At 36.1% G+C, this 15,226-nt stretch overlaps 1 long non-coding RNA gene across 1 annotated transcript in view; it reads left to right on the forward strand.

Moving 5' to 3' along the window:
• LOC107967130 (uncharacterized) overlaps positions 1–15,226 on the forward strand; it is a 128,400-nt gene that overhangs the window by 62,208 nt on the left and 50,966 nt on the right. The window lies entirely within an intron of this gene.

Raw genomic sequence — 15,226 nt, forward strand, 5'->3', positions numbered from 1 at the left:
ATAATAAGATGAGTTCGAAATAGGGTTTTTCCAAGAAGAATTCCAGTAGAGAGATCTGCATTTTTATGCAGTTGAATAGATTCAACTTGTTGATGTTGGAGCATTGAAGACGAGTCTCCTTATTAGAAAGAGTAAATCAGAGATGAGACTTTCATTCCTTAGGGAGTTTAAGCACTGTGTCTTGTGTCAGCACAGTATTTGACTTGGAGGCTTTCTGCAATCTTTAGTATAATGGAACTACTTTTAAAAAGATAAATAAGTTAGTGTCAAGAAGCAGGATCTTCTGAAAAGAGATAAGTTTCAAACATGTTAAAGCTATAATTGAAAGCAATTAGACATTAAACTGCAAGTACGCGAATATAACAAAGTGAAAAACTTGCCTAACACCTGAATCTTAATATATGTCATAAATTGATTACATTTCTTTTCTAAAATTTCGTATTTCTGATAGTGCTTATAGTATTAGTTAACATAGGGTAGTGAGGAGGGGAGATAATAAAATGGGGTTGTTTCATTGGTACAAAACTACAGTTAGATAGAAGGAATAAGATGTGGCTGATGCCTGTAACCCAGCACTTTGGGAGGCTGAGGTGGGTGGATCACCTGAGGTCAGGAGTTCAAGACCAGCCTGGCCAATATAGTGAAACCCCATCTCTACTAAAAATGCAAAAATTAGCTGGGCATGGTGGTGGGCACCCGTAATCCCAGCTACTTGGGAGGCTGAGGCAGGAGAATCGCTTGAACCCAGGAGGCAGAGGTTGCAGTGAGTCGAGATCACACCACTGCACTCCAGCCTGGGTGACAGAGTGAGACTCTGTCTCAAAAAAAAAAAAAAAAAAAAAAAAAAAAAATTCGAGTGTTTGGTAGCAGTATAGGGCAAATATAGCTAACAATAATTTTTTGTATATTTTAAAATAGCTCGAAGAGTAGATTTAGAATGTACCCAACACAAATAAATGATAAATGTTTGAGGAGATTGAAATCCTAATTAACCAGGTTTGATCATTACACATTGCATGCTTGTATCAAAATATCACACACATCCCATAAATATGTACAACTATTATGTATCCTTAAAAATTAAAATTAAAAAATGTGTTAGTTAACATAGAACAAGAAACTTCTTTACAGTTGAGAATCTCAGAGAATAGGAAATATTTTAGATACAAGTAATAAAAAGTCAGTATGTCAAACATCCCATTACTTCAGCGTGAGGGTCTCTGCAAAATTTACTCTGAAAAATAATGTACAGTCAGAATAATAATTTAATGCATGAAAATGTATAACAAACATGCATGTTTTTAAAACATTTATATTAGGAGATAAAGAATAAATCTATGAAACAAAGAAAATTCTAATGCTACCTGATTTTAAATATGCCCTGATAGTTGCTTAATTTGTATAGACCAAATGTATTCTATCAGCCTGACATTTTTTTAATGTTTCTCAATTTTGTAATCCAATTACTAATTTTAAAAGGTTTATAATAAGTACATTAAGTGATCATAAACTAAGCTTTTTAATAACACATTACTTTTTTAGCTGGGTTTGTATCATATAGTTTCCATGATTGGTCTAATTCATTAATAGTAAAGCACTCATTATCAATCCTGTTTTGACCTGTGAAATTCTGAAGTCTGTCTATTGCCAGTGGATCACAATGCCTTAGCTTAAAGCAGATACAGAAAAAAGTTAAAATCACAATGTGGTTCAGTTATTTTGTAGGAGGGTTAAAAGCTTAAATGTGCTCCATCCAGTGTCAACTGCACATACATCTTGGAAATTAAGTGTTCTGCCAAAAGAGTTGGCACTCACATTCACAAAAGAGACACAATTTTTGCTTTGCTTCACCACACTTACTTTAAAAATGTACACTAGAAGAGGTCCAGCAATTCCACTCAGTAAGGAGCTACACGTGCTTTAATAAATCAAATGCTTGGTGGGCATCTTAGCTTGAATATGTTAACCTTGAGAAATTACAAGTCATGAAGGCCTTGAAAAAGTATCTAAAAGTAAAAGACAAGAAACAAATATAATTTTCTCTTTTATTTCAAGCTCAGAATTCCATATCTATCAAATATTAAAACAGCATTACTTTAAAATGTCCAAATGAAAAAACAGACTATCTTGTTCCTACTTCATTGCCATTCTGCTATATAACATGACCACATGTTCACAACATGTCAAGTTCATTTTAATATCATTCCTCACATCTTTTTCTCCAACCCAAAAAAGGTAAATATTCTCAATGAAATAGTTTGTAATTTCTATATTTTTCTGTGGACCTTGTAAAATTTATCAGCCAGTCACATTCCATAATTTTTGGGAGATTTCAAGTTGAATCACATACAGTTTAACAGTGACTAACCCTAGGCTAGTGACCGGAGTTGGAGACAGTTGGTTCAGTATAGTATTGCTTCCTGAGTCTTATTAGCAAAAGCTGATTACAAAAATAGGATATTTTATTTTCTGGGCGCTATTGGGTGGTAAGCATTTCAATGATAAATAATAATAATAATAAATTACCCCTGGTTCCAAGGTAGACTTAATATCAGGTTAGTGGAAAAGTTCCTGGGATGCTAAAATCATAAGGGAACTTTTTTGTCTGACTACTTTTCAGATCTTTAATGGCTAGGGCTCTTGGAATATAACTGGTGCAGAGTGAACATAACTTCTTTATCAATAGGGAACTCTTAAGACACAAGAGGAAAATACAGGAATTCACGTTGCTGGGAGTCTGAGGAAGCAAGCTGGCAGCAGCAGTAAAGCCAAAGGCACCCAAAACCCTCAAGGATTGAAGAAAGACTATCCCTAGGCAGACAGAACCGCTAGGATACAGTGCCTTATAATTTCCCTTTGTAATGCCCATCACACCTACAATTTCTTGATAATGAATGTCTTCCCCAGTAGACTGTTAACTGAATGAAGGCTGGATATACTGGAGTTCATTTCGTTCACTGGCATTTTTTCATTGTCTTCAGAAGTATTTAACATACAGTAGGGGCTTAATATTTATTGAGTTTTTAATTGGCCAAGAAACTTTTTCCAAGTAAAGTTGGGGCTCAGGCAAATTGGGCAGTGATTCAACTCCTAACGGCGTCCAAGGAGACTAGACAAAGGCAATAGAATCGAATACAAAATGGAATTGTTGAACTCAAATTGTTCGTTTGTTGTTGTTACTGCCTCCCTGATACAGCATATTTTTAGCTTCCTTAGGTATGAAAAAAGTCAGTTATTATGAAGCTCTTAAGACCATATTTAAAAGCAGATATTTCTGGGGTTGCCATGGCAGGAAGCACAGCATGCTGACTAGATGAGATTATATTCCTATCCCTCTCGAAACTAAACAAACAAAACAAAACACCTTCAAAGAGAATAAGATAGTTTCTCTATATATTTATTCACAATTTTTACTTTGCATCCTCATTTTTGTTTTGGGCAAGCACTGTTCTATGCCATGAAATTATAGCATTGAACAAAACTAATCTAATGAGAGGAGATATTTTAAATAAGCCCATCATGAAATTCCTTCCTAGGGAGTTGACATTTGAACAGTGACTGAGAAGATGGGAAGGAGCAAATCACATGAAGATATAACAAAGGGCATTTCCCATTGGTCAGAGCAGCCACTGTCAAGATTGGGGTAGGGTTGACTTCGTTTCATTGAGAAGCATCAACAGTACTCATGTGGTTAGAGTGGAGTGAATGAGTGAGTGAAAAAGCATCAAGAACCATTAATTGTAAGGCTTTTACAATGAAAACTGAAGACTTCTTATGTTATTCACAATGTGAAGAGAAGCCTTCCTAGGGTTTTGGCTTGATAGTGAGTGACAGTGACTAAATCTTGCAGAATACTATCATCATATATTTTTTCTTTTTAAATATATCTTTAACAGCTTTGTGGAGAATATACTATGGGAGTTATAAATAAACTAGAGAGAACAATTAGAAAACTAATATATCTGTCTAGTAATTATGTAATATATCAGATTAATAATCATCTCAGGCCAGAGATAACTGTTGCTTGCACTAGGCCTTTGGCAGTATAGATGGTGAGAAGAAGATCAAATTTTGATGTATTTAGATAATAAGGCCCATGAAGCTTGCTGGTTGAATGAAAAGGGGGTATTGAGGAAAGTGAGAGATAAGGAAACTGCTTAACATTTTTGCCTGAGCAACGAATGTGTGGCTGTGCTGTTAATTGAGATAGGGAGGAACTAGGAGGGTCAGATTTAGGCCTGATAGTGAGTAGTAATCAGAATTTTGTTTATATATAATGAGAAAGAAGTTTTACATATTAGATTCAAGTACGGTGATAAAGGTTTGAGAGTTGGGTTAAAATTGTACTATGTTTAAAGCCACAGAAGCTGATGAGATTGCCTTCAGATGTGTTCATAAACAGAGAAGAGAAAGAACCTTGGGCTGACAATATTTCAAGGGAGAAAAGGAGAGGTAGGGAGGAAAGATTTTGTATAGTCAATGAAGTAGGAGGAAAACAAAAGAAGTTGGTGTCTTAGGAGTCAAGTTAACAGGGAATAACTAGTCAAGAACAAAAGAGTAATCATTTGTGTCCATCACTGTTGTGGGTTTGAATGTGATAAAGATATAGAATGGATCTTGTATTTTGCACAATACTGATTTGCTGGTGACCTTATTAAGAGCAGCTTCAATAGTATGGTGGTGACAAAATTCTGATAAGACATTAATGAGGGAATTAAGAGGTGAACATATAGTGAGCATAAACCAATCACTCAAGGAGTTTTGTTGCAAAAGGCTACTGAGAACAGTGACAGGAGCTGGTGGTAGGGGGATTTTTAATTAGTCTGTTACATTTTTACTCTATTGGAAATGATCCAATAGTGGAGGGTGTGGGGCACGAATTGATGGCAAAGGGGATACAAGAACTGATTGCATGAGCAAAGTCTTTAAGTAAGAGATAAGGGGATGGAGACCAAGTTGAGGGGGTTAGCTTTCTACAGAACAGTAATTATTACTGGGAGAGGGGAAATAATATAGAGAATAAGGTTACATGAAGATGAGTAACAGATATAGTGATTAAGATTACATTAAGATGAGAAACAGATTTAGTGATAGCAAAGTGTAATTCTCTTTTCACTGCTATTTTCAGATTAAAACAAAAATGTTTTATTATTTTGACCATCTGATATGAACAAAGAGTGGAAAAGTGTATTAGAGTTATAAAAACATCTGCAAGAGAAACATTTCAATGATTTCAATGAAGGACCGCAGGAGCAAACCTAATAAGTAGGAGTGATAAGGATGTGGACAGAAATTATAGAGCATGAGAAAGTGGAGGGAGCCAATAGATTGGAGCTCATGAGTGGCTGAAGAATTACTACAGTTACAGAAAGTAAGCTGGGAAAACTATAAAATGGTAGTCAAAATATAGAATGCTTGAATCTGGGCATTTGGAAGAGAGGCAGTTATTGGTGATGGCAAAACGTAAGTCCTGTCACAGGACTCTGAAGAGGGGTAGAGGACAAGATTAATGCTATGGTCAAAGAACTGAAGTCAGCATCAGACAAACCATCTATGTGGTTCTAAAAATTGCCAAGAATGATGCCAAGAGTCTCTACAGGGAAAACAGTGGGTCAATTTCCAGAACATTCAATGATGAGGGGAGTAATGGTGAGGTAGTGCACAAGGAGGGGTCGTGGGTAGTACAGTTTGATGGCAGGCACCTCTTTGGCACTGTGGTAATTGACAGGGAGTGAGAAAATCGGCTGACAGCAGACTGAAAATCAAGGAGGGCATCTCCAGGCTTCATGATGTGTGGTGTGTCGGAGCCAGTGTTTCCATGTGAGAGCAGGGGAAGCTATGATCTTCAGAAATAGCCTCGATTCAGGAACAGATGGAAGGAAACTTCAAAGAGGGCATTGAGATTAAGTAAACTTTGTTGTTCACAGAAAATAAGTTCCAGATGAGTCAATAGAGAACCTATTTTTGTGGACTTGAGATACTCAAATTATGATTAAAAAGTACTATTATAATGATGATAAAATTTCTATTAATATGCATGAGGTGCCTGCTGTGCACCAAGCACCATAATAGATGCTTTGCATATATTATCTAAAGTTATCCTTACCCTAACAATAATCCTATTGATCAGCTCTATTATCCACATTTTATGAGTATAAAAATTTAAGTAACTTGCCTAAAATGAGTTAAAATGAGTTAGTCAGGACTTGAATCTGTATTGCTCTGTCTCAAGTGTTGTAGATTTCTAAAAAGTGCCTTCTTTATCAGTATAAGTCATTCTCTATCCATGTATTTCTTTCTTGATGATGGTAAAAGGGTTGGTTCATAGAATGCTATTGCATATAACCACAACAGTAAGAATTAGATTGACTATCTTAAAATGGAAGTTAGTATCATTATCAAAAATATCTGAATATTTTGATTAGTTACAAACAGAAGTTTATAAAATGACTTTAGTATTAACTTAATGTGGGCTTTTCTGGTGAATTAAAATAAAAGAATGCCCAACATTTCCTTCTCCCACTCCACTTATATTTTCCTGCTTTTTCAAAGTACCAAAGTTAGGGCCATAGGGATTCTGAAGTATTTTAGTTGAAATGTATTATTTATTAATAGAACTATTACTTAGTAAGTCCTCATATTACATGTTTGACAATGTGCTAAGCACAGTGGAGACTAAGACTGATATAATTCCTTGCATGTTAGACTGCAGAGTCTGGTAGGGAAAACAGACTCTAAATAGATAACCATGCATGCTTTTATTTGAAGTACACTTGTGAGAAGTGCTTTGAATGAGAAGTACAAGTTCTAGCAAGGGTATACAATAGAGAGACACAGCTCTCATAAGATGACTCCTTCCACAGGGTTGTGTGTCAAGTGCAGTTACTCTCAGTGGTGTGTTTGCTAAAAGGAGTATGGAATATGTTACCAATCTCCTTTACCCAACATTAAGTCAGATCTGTGCAGTAACAAAGAAAAGCAAGAGGCTGAGTAATAATACAACAGACATAGATTTTAAAAGCTTCCAATCTTGGTCCTGCAGGTGAAGCAATCCAACTCTCTCAGCTTTTGTGGCAGGTCAGACAACACTGGGAAGAGGACGAGGCCCTCCAACCCCCAATCCAGTCTGTATCTCTTAGACCTCGGAGCATCTCAGGGTTAATTATCCTACCTGAGAATTTTGAATAAATCCTCTAATTATGCTCATTGCTCTGTTTTATAAGAGGAAAAAATCATCCTGTGGAATTCAAGCAATAAAGCATCGTGATATAATAGCCTCATCCTTTATTCTCAGCCTAATTTATCAAAGAAATGAAAGAGTATCAGAAAAACAGCTACCAAAACCTGTGAAAGACATGCCAATATTTTGGCTGGAGAGTAGTTTTGTCCTGACAACTATATTGACTCATCTTTAGAAATAAATTGTGTGATTTAAAATGCCCTTGAGAAGTTATCACTTATTAAAATTTCCTGCTGAAACTTAAGGTTTGATAATTGCAGGGTTATGGAGAGACCAAGTACCTTTACTGGTACAAGACTGTTTTCCCCAGCTCTTTCCCTGGACTCAGCTGGCCCATCGATTTTAGAGGCTATGGAGACCAGCATAACTAAAGCCATCCCCTTGCCTTTCAGTCAGAGCCCTTTGGCAAAGGGATAAAAAAGAGGCCAACCTTAAGAGTTATATAGTTTCTAATATCTTGGCTGCCCCTTAATAAGTATGTATTCAGAGCACATTGACAATAGTGCTACTGACATTGTTACTAATATAGAACAAGTCAAAATACAAAGAATTTTAAATGGTTCAGATTCTTTAAAAATGATTTTGGAACCGTTTCTTCTTCTAAACCGGAGTCTCCTGCTGCTCCTGTTGGTAGTGAGATCTCTAAAGTGCCAGACAATGGTGACCGTGATAAATGGTCTTCCTAGTCAAAGGTGCCCTGAGTGAAAAGCAAAAGTATAAAAAGCCAGTCTCACTTGTGTGATGCCAGTCTTGTAGACAATAAATGTCTGTGCATGTACTTTTAAAGCCAGATCTTTTAAGTTGATTGTTAAGCAGTTAACTGTTAGTACTTTGAAACATTCCATTCTTTGGTAGTGTAGAGTTGATGTTGAAAATTTTCCATGACACTGTAAACCTAAAGCTTTCTCCAGTTGAGCTTAAATAATTTAATGACTGCCTGTTAACATGGACAAGTTTAAGATTCTGGTAGGTTTAGAAAAATAAATATTTACAGTAATCAAGGAAAGGGTTATTCACTGTAATTGACATTAATGTATAATTTACATACTATAATGTTCTTAGGTTTTAATAAGTCCTAATAAGTAAAACTAAGGATGAGAATGGTTATCCCACAAGAATAAAAATAAACTATCATTTCATTTGCTTATGATTTGGGAAGTTGTTCTATTTTGCTTCAAATGACTTGTTAGGGTTTCTGCAACTCGAATTTAAAAGGTACAGGGGTTATTCAGCAAAAAGTTCAGAAAGTTTATTTGATCGGTAAATTTTGTTTATTATGTATCAAAGGGAGTGAATCTATGTTAAATTGTTCATTTAAAAAGATATGAGAAGAAGAAGGAGAAAGAGGAGAGAGGAAGAAGACGAAGTGAAGCTAGTGACTCTCTTTCCAAATTCTGCTATAATATAAAATTATATTAAAAGTATTATAGTATTACACCACTACCTACATCAATAAAATGCCAGTTTGACACATTATGAGAAAAAATCAGCTACACTTTAATAAATCCAACTCTCTAGAAATAAAAGAAAGTGAAAAGTATATAGTGTGCCTCATCCACAAGAAATCATCAGAGACCACAGAGCCATGATATCTGCTATGCCACAGAAGTGTGTATTTCAAAAGAAGTGGTTTCCAGCACAAGGAATCTAGCTTCCTTCATTGCTAAATTTCAGTGATGTGTCAAGATTGACAGGCAACTCTGAAGAATAAATTGTGAAATTAGAGAGGGATCATGGTCTTTCATACTATTTTATTCTATTCCAAAGCTGTTTGCACACACATCTGGAATCTAACTTGTAATTCCACATTCATAATAAGCTTTTCACATGGAAAATAAAAAACTTGGATAGAAAAACCCTTCTTAAAGACCCCAGGACTGCCAACATTTGATCATTAAAAAAACTAAAAGTATGATATCTTTTGGTCTTCGATTTATAGCACCTGAAGTGCAATCATAGATGCCAACTGCAAATTTACTATTCATTGAAGCCCTGAAAGAATGAAGAAGTATAAATAATCAGACAACTCTAAATAGGTAGTAAATCTGCTTCTGGCTTTCTCTCTCCCCACTGAAGTTTTATAAGAAAACCCAGGATATGGTGAGGCATGTAACTGACCTTTGAAGTTGACATGAAGTGGATAGCCATTTATTTCTAGAACAAGTCTGAGAAAAATAATAGAATGCACAGGCTATTTCTCTTATCCAAGAAAAAGATATTTTACTTTTGGCCTGTTTGATTTGGGGGTTTGGGATCCATCTTCTTTCTGAGCAGGTATTACATTCTCCTGATATAACATTTGTTCCTTTCTAGTGATAGGTACTTTGACATCAGTCATCTCATATTCGGTAGCCCTGCAGCTTTTTCATAACCCTCACTGCTATCTTTGAGTTGTAATAACAAGTCAGGCCCATCATTGATCTTGAGAACCCTTCTACTCACATCGGGGTACAGAAAAGAAGCTTCACCCAGTGGGAAATAAAGGCTATCGTTATGGAAATCTTAACTTTTAGGATGGGTTTGGATAGAGTTGCAAGGAGTATTCCAGCTGAAGTGCATTTGAACAATGACACTTAAGGTAAATTAGTTGAGTTGAGCATTGGAGAGTTGTGGAAGAACAAGTTGAAAAGTGAGTTTGAGGCTTCACCACAGAGGGCCTTGAAAACCGGGAAGCATTTATTCTTTTCAGCGTGCAGGGATTTGAAGGCATTGAGATGGTGAGCAATAAAGATACAATCTAAACTTCCTTGTGCAAAGATTAATTTACCTATAGTGTGTATGAAAACTGTAAGGTAGAGAGAAGAGGGAAGGGAACCTATTAATATTTAGATAAAAGATACAGCTGGGCACAGTGGCAGGTACCTGGAGTCCCAGCTACTCAGGAAGCTGAAGCGGGAGGATCCCTCGAGGCCAGGAGTTTGAGGCTGCAGTGAGCTATGTGCCTGTGAATAGCCACTGCACTCCAGCCTGGGCAATATAGCAAGGGTTTGTCCCAATTTTTAATAAATATGTAAACAGATATCAAAGCTAAATTATGATTTGAATATAATAAATGAAAGAATTTCTACACTCTACTTTGCTCAAATGGCTATCTCTATGTTGCCTGCTCATTTTCTATCCTTCAAATTTAGCTACTGAAGAATAATTTCATACTTCAAAGCATAATTTAAATCCCAAATTTTATAAACAATCTCTGAGACCTCCAGGGAACTCCCTAATGCCTTTATATTTTGTTACTATACTCAATTACATGCTCATGGTCGGCGACCAAACAATGTGTGTCAAATGACTTGTATTAGTTTGTTTTCATGTTGCTGATAAAGACATAGCCAAAACCGGGAACAAAAAGAGGTTTAATTGGACTTATAGTTCCACATGGCTGGGGAGGCCACAGAATCATGGCAGGAGGTGAAAGGCACTTCTCACATGGCGGCAACAAGATAAAAATGAGGAAGAAGCAAAATCGGAAACCTGTGATAAACCCATCAGATCTCATGAGACTTATTCACTATCACGAGAATAGCACGGGAAAGACCGGCCCCCATGATTCAATTACTTCCCTCTGGGTCCCTCCCACAACACTTGGAAATTCTGGAAGATACAATTCAAATTGAGATTTTGGTGGAGATACAGCCAAACCGTATCATGACTGAATAAAATAATGTAAAAATTTGGACTGTGATAGTTATTTTTGTATGAATTTATCTTATACAATCAGGAGGACAGTATCATCTTTAAATCTTTGCATCTTTTTAAAGAGATTTGTACATAATAGGTAGTGAATAACTATTCAGTTAAATTGCACTAACAAATTTTTCCTAGGGTGTATACATCTAATAAATTCATATGTGAACAAGCATGTTATAAAATAGTTGAATTTATCATTATGTTTTCTCAGATGGAGTTGTATTAGATATTATTAGTTTGAATAAATAATTTTGCAATAAACACCTTCTAGATGTAAGCACAAATATAATGACTGATTTTCATCAGAGAATCACTGAAGTCATCAGGATAATTGAAAACCATGGTAACAAAAAAGCTAAAATTTCAACTCTAAATACGAGTATATGCCCATTATCAATTTAAATATCTCTCAACTTCAAATCTACCCCCTTTTTCCATGCTTTATGGTGCTGGAACCGGATTCTGCCACCTTTTTTCTTTGCCAGCTGCCCAGTGATGCTAAACATTCTAGAGGGACACTCCAGTGTGGCTTCCTAGTGAGTTTCACCACTATACTCTAGCTGCTTCCAGTGAAACTTCCCAGCACTACAGCATTACAGCAGGCTGTTTCCTCACATCAGGGCAAACAATTTCTCAGTGGCTTTCATGGCTACCACATTAAATGGATTCCTAGTGAGTTTTACCTGCATCTCAGGGGTGGTTTACTGCGGCATCTCAGTGAACTTCTCTGCCACCCAAGGGGACCTCAGCCACATCTCTCTATCAGAGTCTGAAGCTCAGCTCTGTGATGGAAGGTGGGAGGAGTTCACTAGCATGTTAGATCTTTCCTTGGGTTCTTTCCCTCAGCTCGAAAGATAGTGATGTTTTCTAACTCTGTTATGCCTACATCCTTTAGAGTTCTCCATTCCTTTTTAGAACTGAATCCTCTTTTACCAATTTAATACTTCTTAATATTATACTTTCCTGTTCAAATTATATGTGATTTTTGTGTACTAAATGGACTCTTGTAGTCTGTAAGGGAATTTTCTCAAGATAGGAAACTATTATAAGATGAACAAGATGTTTGTATGCCAGTATTGGTTAAGTCATGTGAGATACCTATGTGTTTCAAATGGAAGACTCAAAATCCCTGCTGCACCTATACTCCTTCCAGGGAGTTCTTTATAAATGGATACTCACGTTTTAAATATATGTCACCTTTACTGTAGACACAAATGAATGAGTGACTTTTGCAGAGACAGAAATCTTATATTTTTTCAGTGATTCTTTAGACATCCTGGCAATATTTGCTCTTCCCAAAGCAGATGCTCTAAGTTGATAGTGAGCAAATCAATCAATCAATTCCTCTGTGACAGAATAATGAGTCATGGTTAATAGATAGCATCTAAAGTAGGGCCCACTAAGAGATGAGTGTAAGCAGGACCTATGAGATAGTAGGAAGCATAAATAAGTAGAATTAAGTAGGAAACACAAGGTAAAATCACCTGTTACTTGCTCTTATAACGGTCTATACATTTCTCTTGTAGCATTATATTTTTTCATGCACTTATTTTATTTTATTTTAATAGTTTTTGGGGAACAGGTGGTTTTTGGTTACATGGATAAGTTCTTCAGTGGTAATTTCTGAGATTTTGGTGCACTGTCACCTGAGCAGTGTACATTGTACCCAATGTGTAGTCTTTTATCCCTCACCCCCCTCCCACCATTCCCCTTGAGTGCCCAAAGTCCACTATATCATTCTTATGCCTTTGCATCTTCATAGCTTTGGTCCATTTACAAGTGAGGACATATGATATTTGTTTTTCTATTTCTGAGTTACCTCACTAGAATAATGGTCTCCTACTCCATCCAGGTTGCTGCGAATGTCACTCTTTCTTTCTTTTTTATGGCCAAGTTGTATTTCATGGTGTATATTTACCATATTTTCTTTATCCACTCATTGGTGGATGGGCATTTAGGCTGTTTTCATATTTTTGCAATTATGAATTGACTTGTAGCATTATCTTAACTGTGAATTGTATTTAATACTTTTCTTCCCCACTGAACTCTGAGCTTCATAATGGTAGGGGCTATGTCTGTCTTGCTTTTAAGAATCCTCAGTTCATAGGAAAGAGTACTTAGTAAATATTGGTAAATGCACTAATCACCAAATTCCGATAGAATATAGTTGAATCAAGGATCATAGAAAAAGAATATTCTTGCAACACATGATGAAACTATTGTAGAGAATCACTGAAGGTGGCAGAGAGGTTACCAACAAGGTAACTTTGTTGAGTACTGTATAGTGTCCTGAATGCTCATTCTAGTTCTAGAAATGCATTTTAGTCGTGATAAAACCTAGCTGATTTCTTGAGAGGCATGTAAGTGTGGGTGGTTCATGATGCTGTTACTCCCCCAGGTACTTTTGCAATTTATTGGTGGAAGATTTAGCCATTGGCTTTATTCCTTGGAATCAAGAAGAGCCTATCAAATGCTCAGCTTTGTATTCTATATTTCAAGTATTGAAGATACTTCAATTACTAGCCATGGAAACATTGATAAGTTCATACAACCACCCAACTCTCCTCAGTGGGTAGATGTTTCGCCATACAATAACACAAGGATCTGTCATTTAAGCAGTAAAGGAAAAGTGATGTATGCATTTAAACTTTAATTCTTCATTGGCTCTCTGCCTCCTCTATCCTATATATATTTGTATTTGTTTTATTTTTTTGCATAAAGAAGGCATCATTGATTGAAGACCACCTACTTGGCACGCTATTAACTATTTCTAAGAAGATAAACATGTCCATAGACTTTATATCTGTGTTGCTAGTGAATTTCTGCCACTGAAACTTCAACAGTTCTACTAGTTTCAGGCCTAATTTCTAGCCCCAGGGATATAGATATTAGAGAACCTTGGTGACATCATGAAATATACTGTATTACCCCCAGGCAAATTTCATTATAGCTGTGAAATATTCAGGATACACAGGGATCTTTTTATCATATACTCTCCTTTATTATAATTTTGCTGAATAGTTTAATTTTGATCAATTGCAAGGGCTTCATCGCTTAAAGCTATTGTGACAGATGATAACTCATGTTTATATTCTTGTTTTAGAAACTGAAGAAATAATTCCGAAGATTGTGCATTTGTATTTGATATCATATTTAGCAGATTGAAGACAATCCCCAGCTGTTATTCTGTCTCTGGTGATTAAGGAAAAATGATGCTGGTAAATATTAGTAATAATATGTGTTATCTCATATGAGAGACAAGTTTAGTGAAATTTTAATACTGCCTTTATGTATTATAAGGAAATGAATGTAATTTACAAATCCACATAAATAATACATTGGAAATTCCACTAAACTGTAATATGCCTTAAGTCAGCCATGATTGAAATTGCATTTGACAGGGAGAAAAACAGTATTTCTTCTTCCAACAACTCCCTGCGTTGTCATCATGGCATGGTTGGGCAGTAGTGAGTGCCAGCTGAGGACCCTTCCCTCCTCTGTGTCACCATCTGGCTTTAGTTCCACTTCAATCAGCTTCTATTGGCTTTTTGATTTATGCTGGAATTCACAAGCAGAAATAACGTCTGCCCATACATTTGAGACAACCCTGTTTCTCCTCATTTTTGTCCCTTCAAAACTCATAGGGAGAAATTCTGTACTCAGAAGCTTTTACCCAGTTAATTTAACTTTCACCAGTGACAGAGACATATTCCTGCAAAATCCCATGTGCTTTTTTGCCCATCTATGATGTTAATGTTTTCTCCCCTGCTGTCCTACAGTGTGATCAGAATTTTCACTTCTGTTGTGTTAGATGTTCACTGTCCTGTACAAGTAGATAATATTATTTGCCCTCGATTAATTTTTCTTATCTATGAGGATCTTTCTATTTAACCTTGAGTTTATGCTATTTTCTGTTAAAAATTTGATTTTATTCCATATTTACGTTATGCGATCCCCCAATAAAACACTGTGCGTTGGCATTGTTAGGAAAGATGAGCTGAGTAAATTCTTATGAAAACCACATAATTTTAGGTTTCTACTCGCTCAGCAAAATCAGAAGTAACACAAAGCTGGGCTTCAAAACAATTTAGCATCGAGCACAAGTCCTCAGAAGGGGATAAAATAGAAGGCCATTCACCTCTCTTTAATCACAGCATGGTGCTAATCAGCTATTCATTATAAATGTACCATTAGAGGAGATGCCGCTAACACCACTCTACTTAATGGTCAATTGGTTTTTCCATTAGAAACCCATTTTCAGGGTTTAATATATCAACATTCCACCTTGCAATAGATCTG

This window comes from Pan troglodytes, chromosome 1 (assembly GCF_028858775.2).
Source record: "Pan troglodytes isolate AG18354 chromosome 1, NHGRI_mPanTro3-v2.0_pri, whole genome shotgun sequence".
NCBI lineage: Eukaryota > Metazoa > Chordata > Mammalia > Primates > Hominidae > Pan > Pan troglodytes.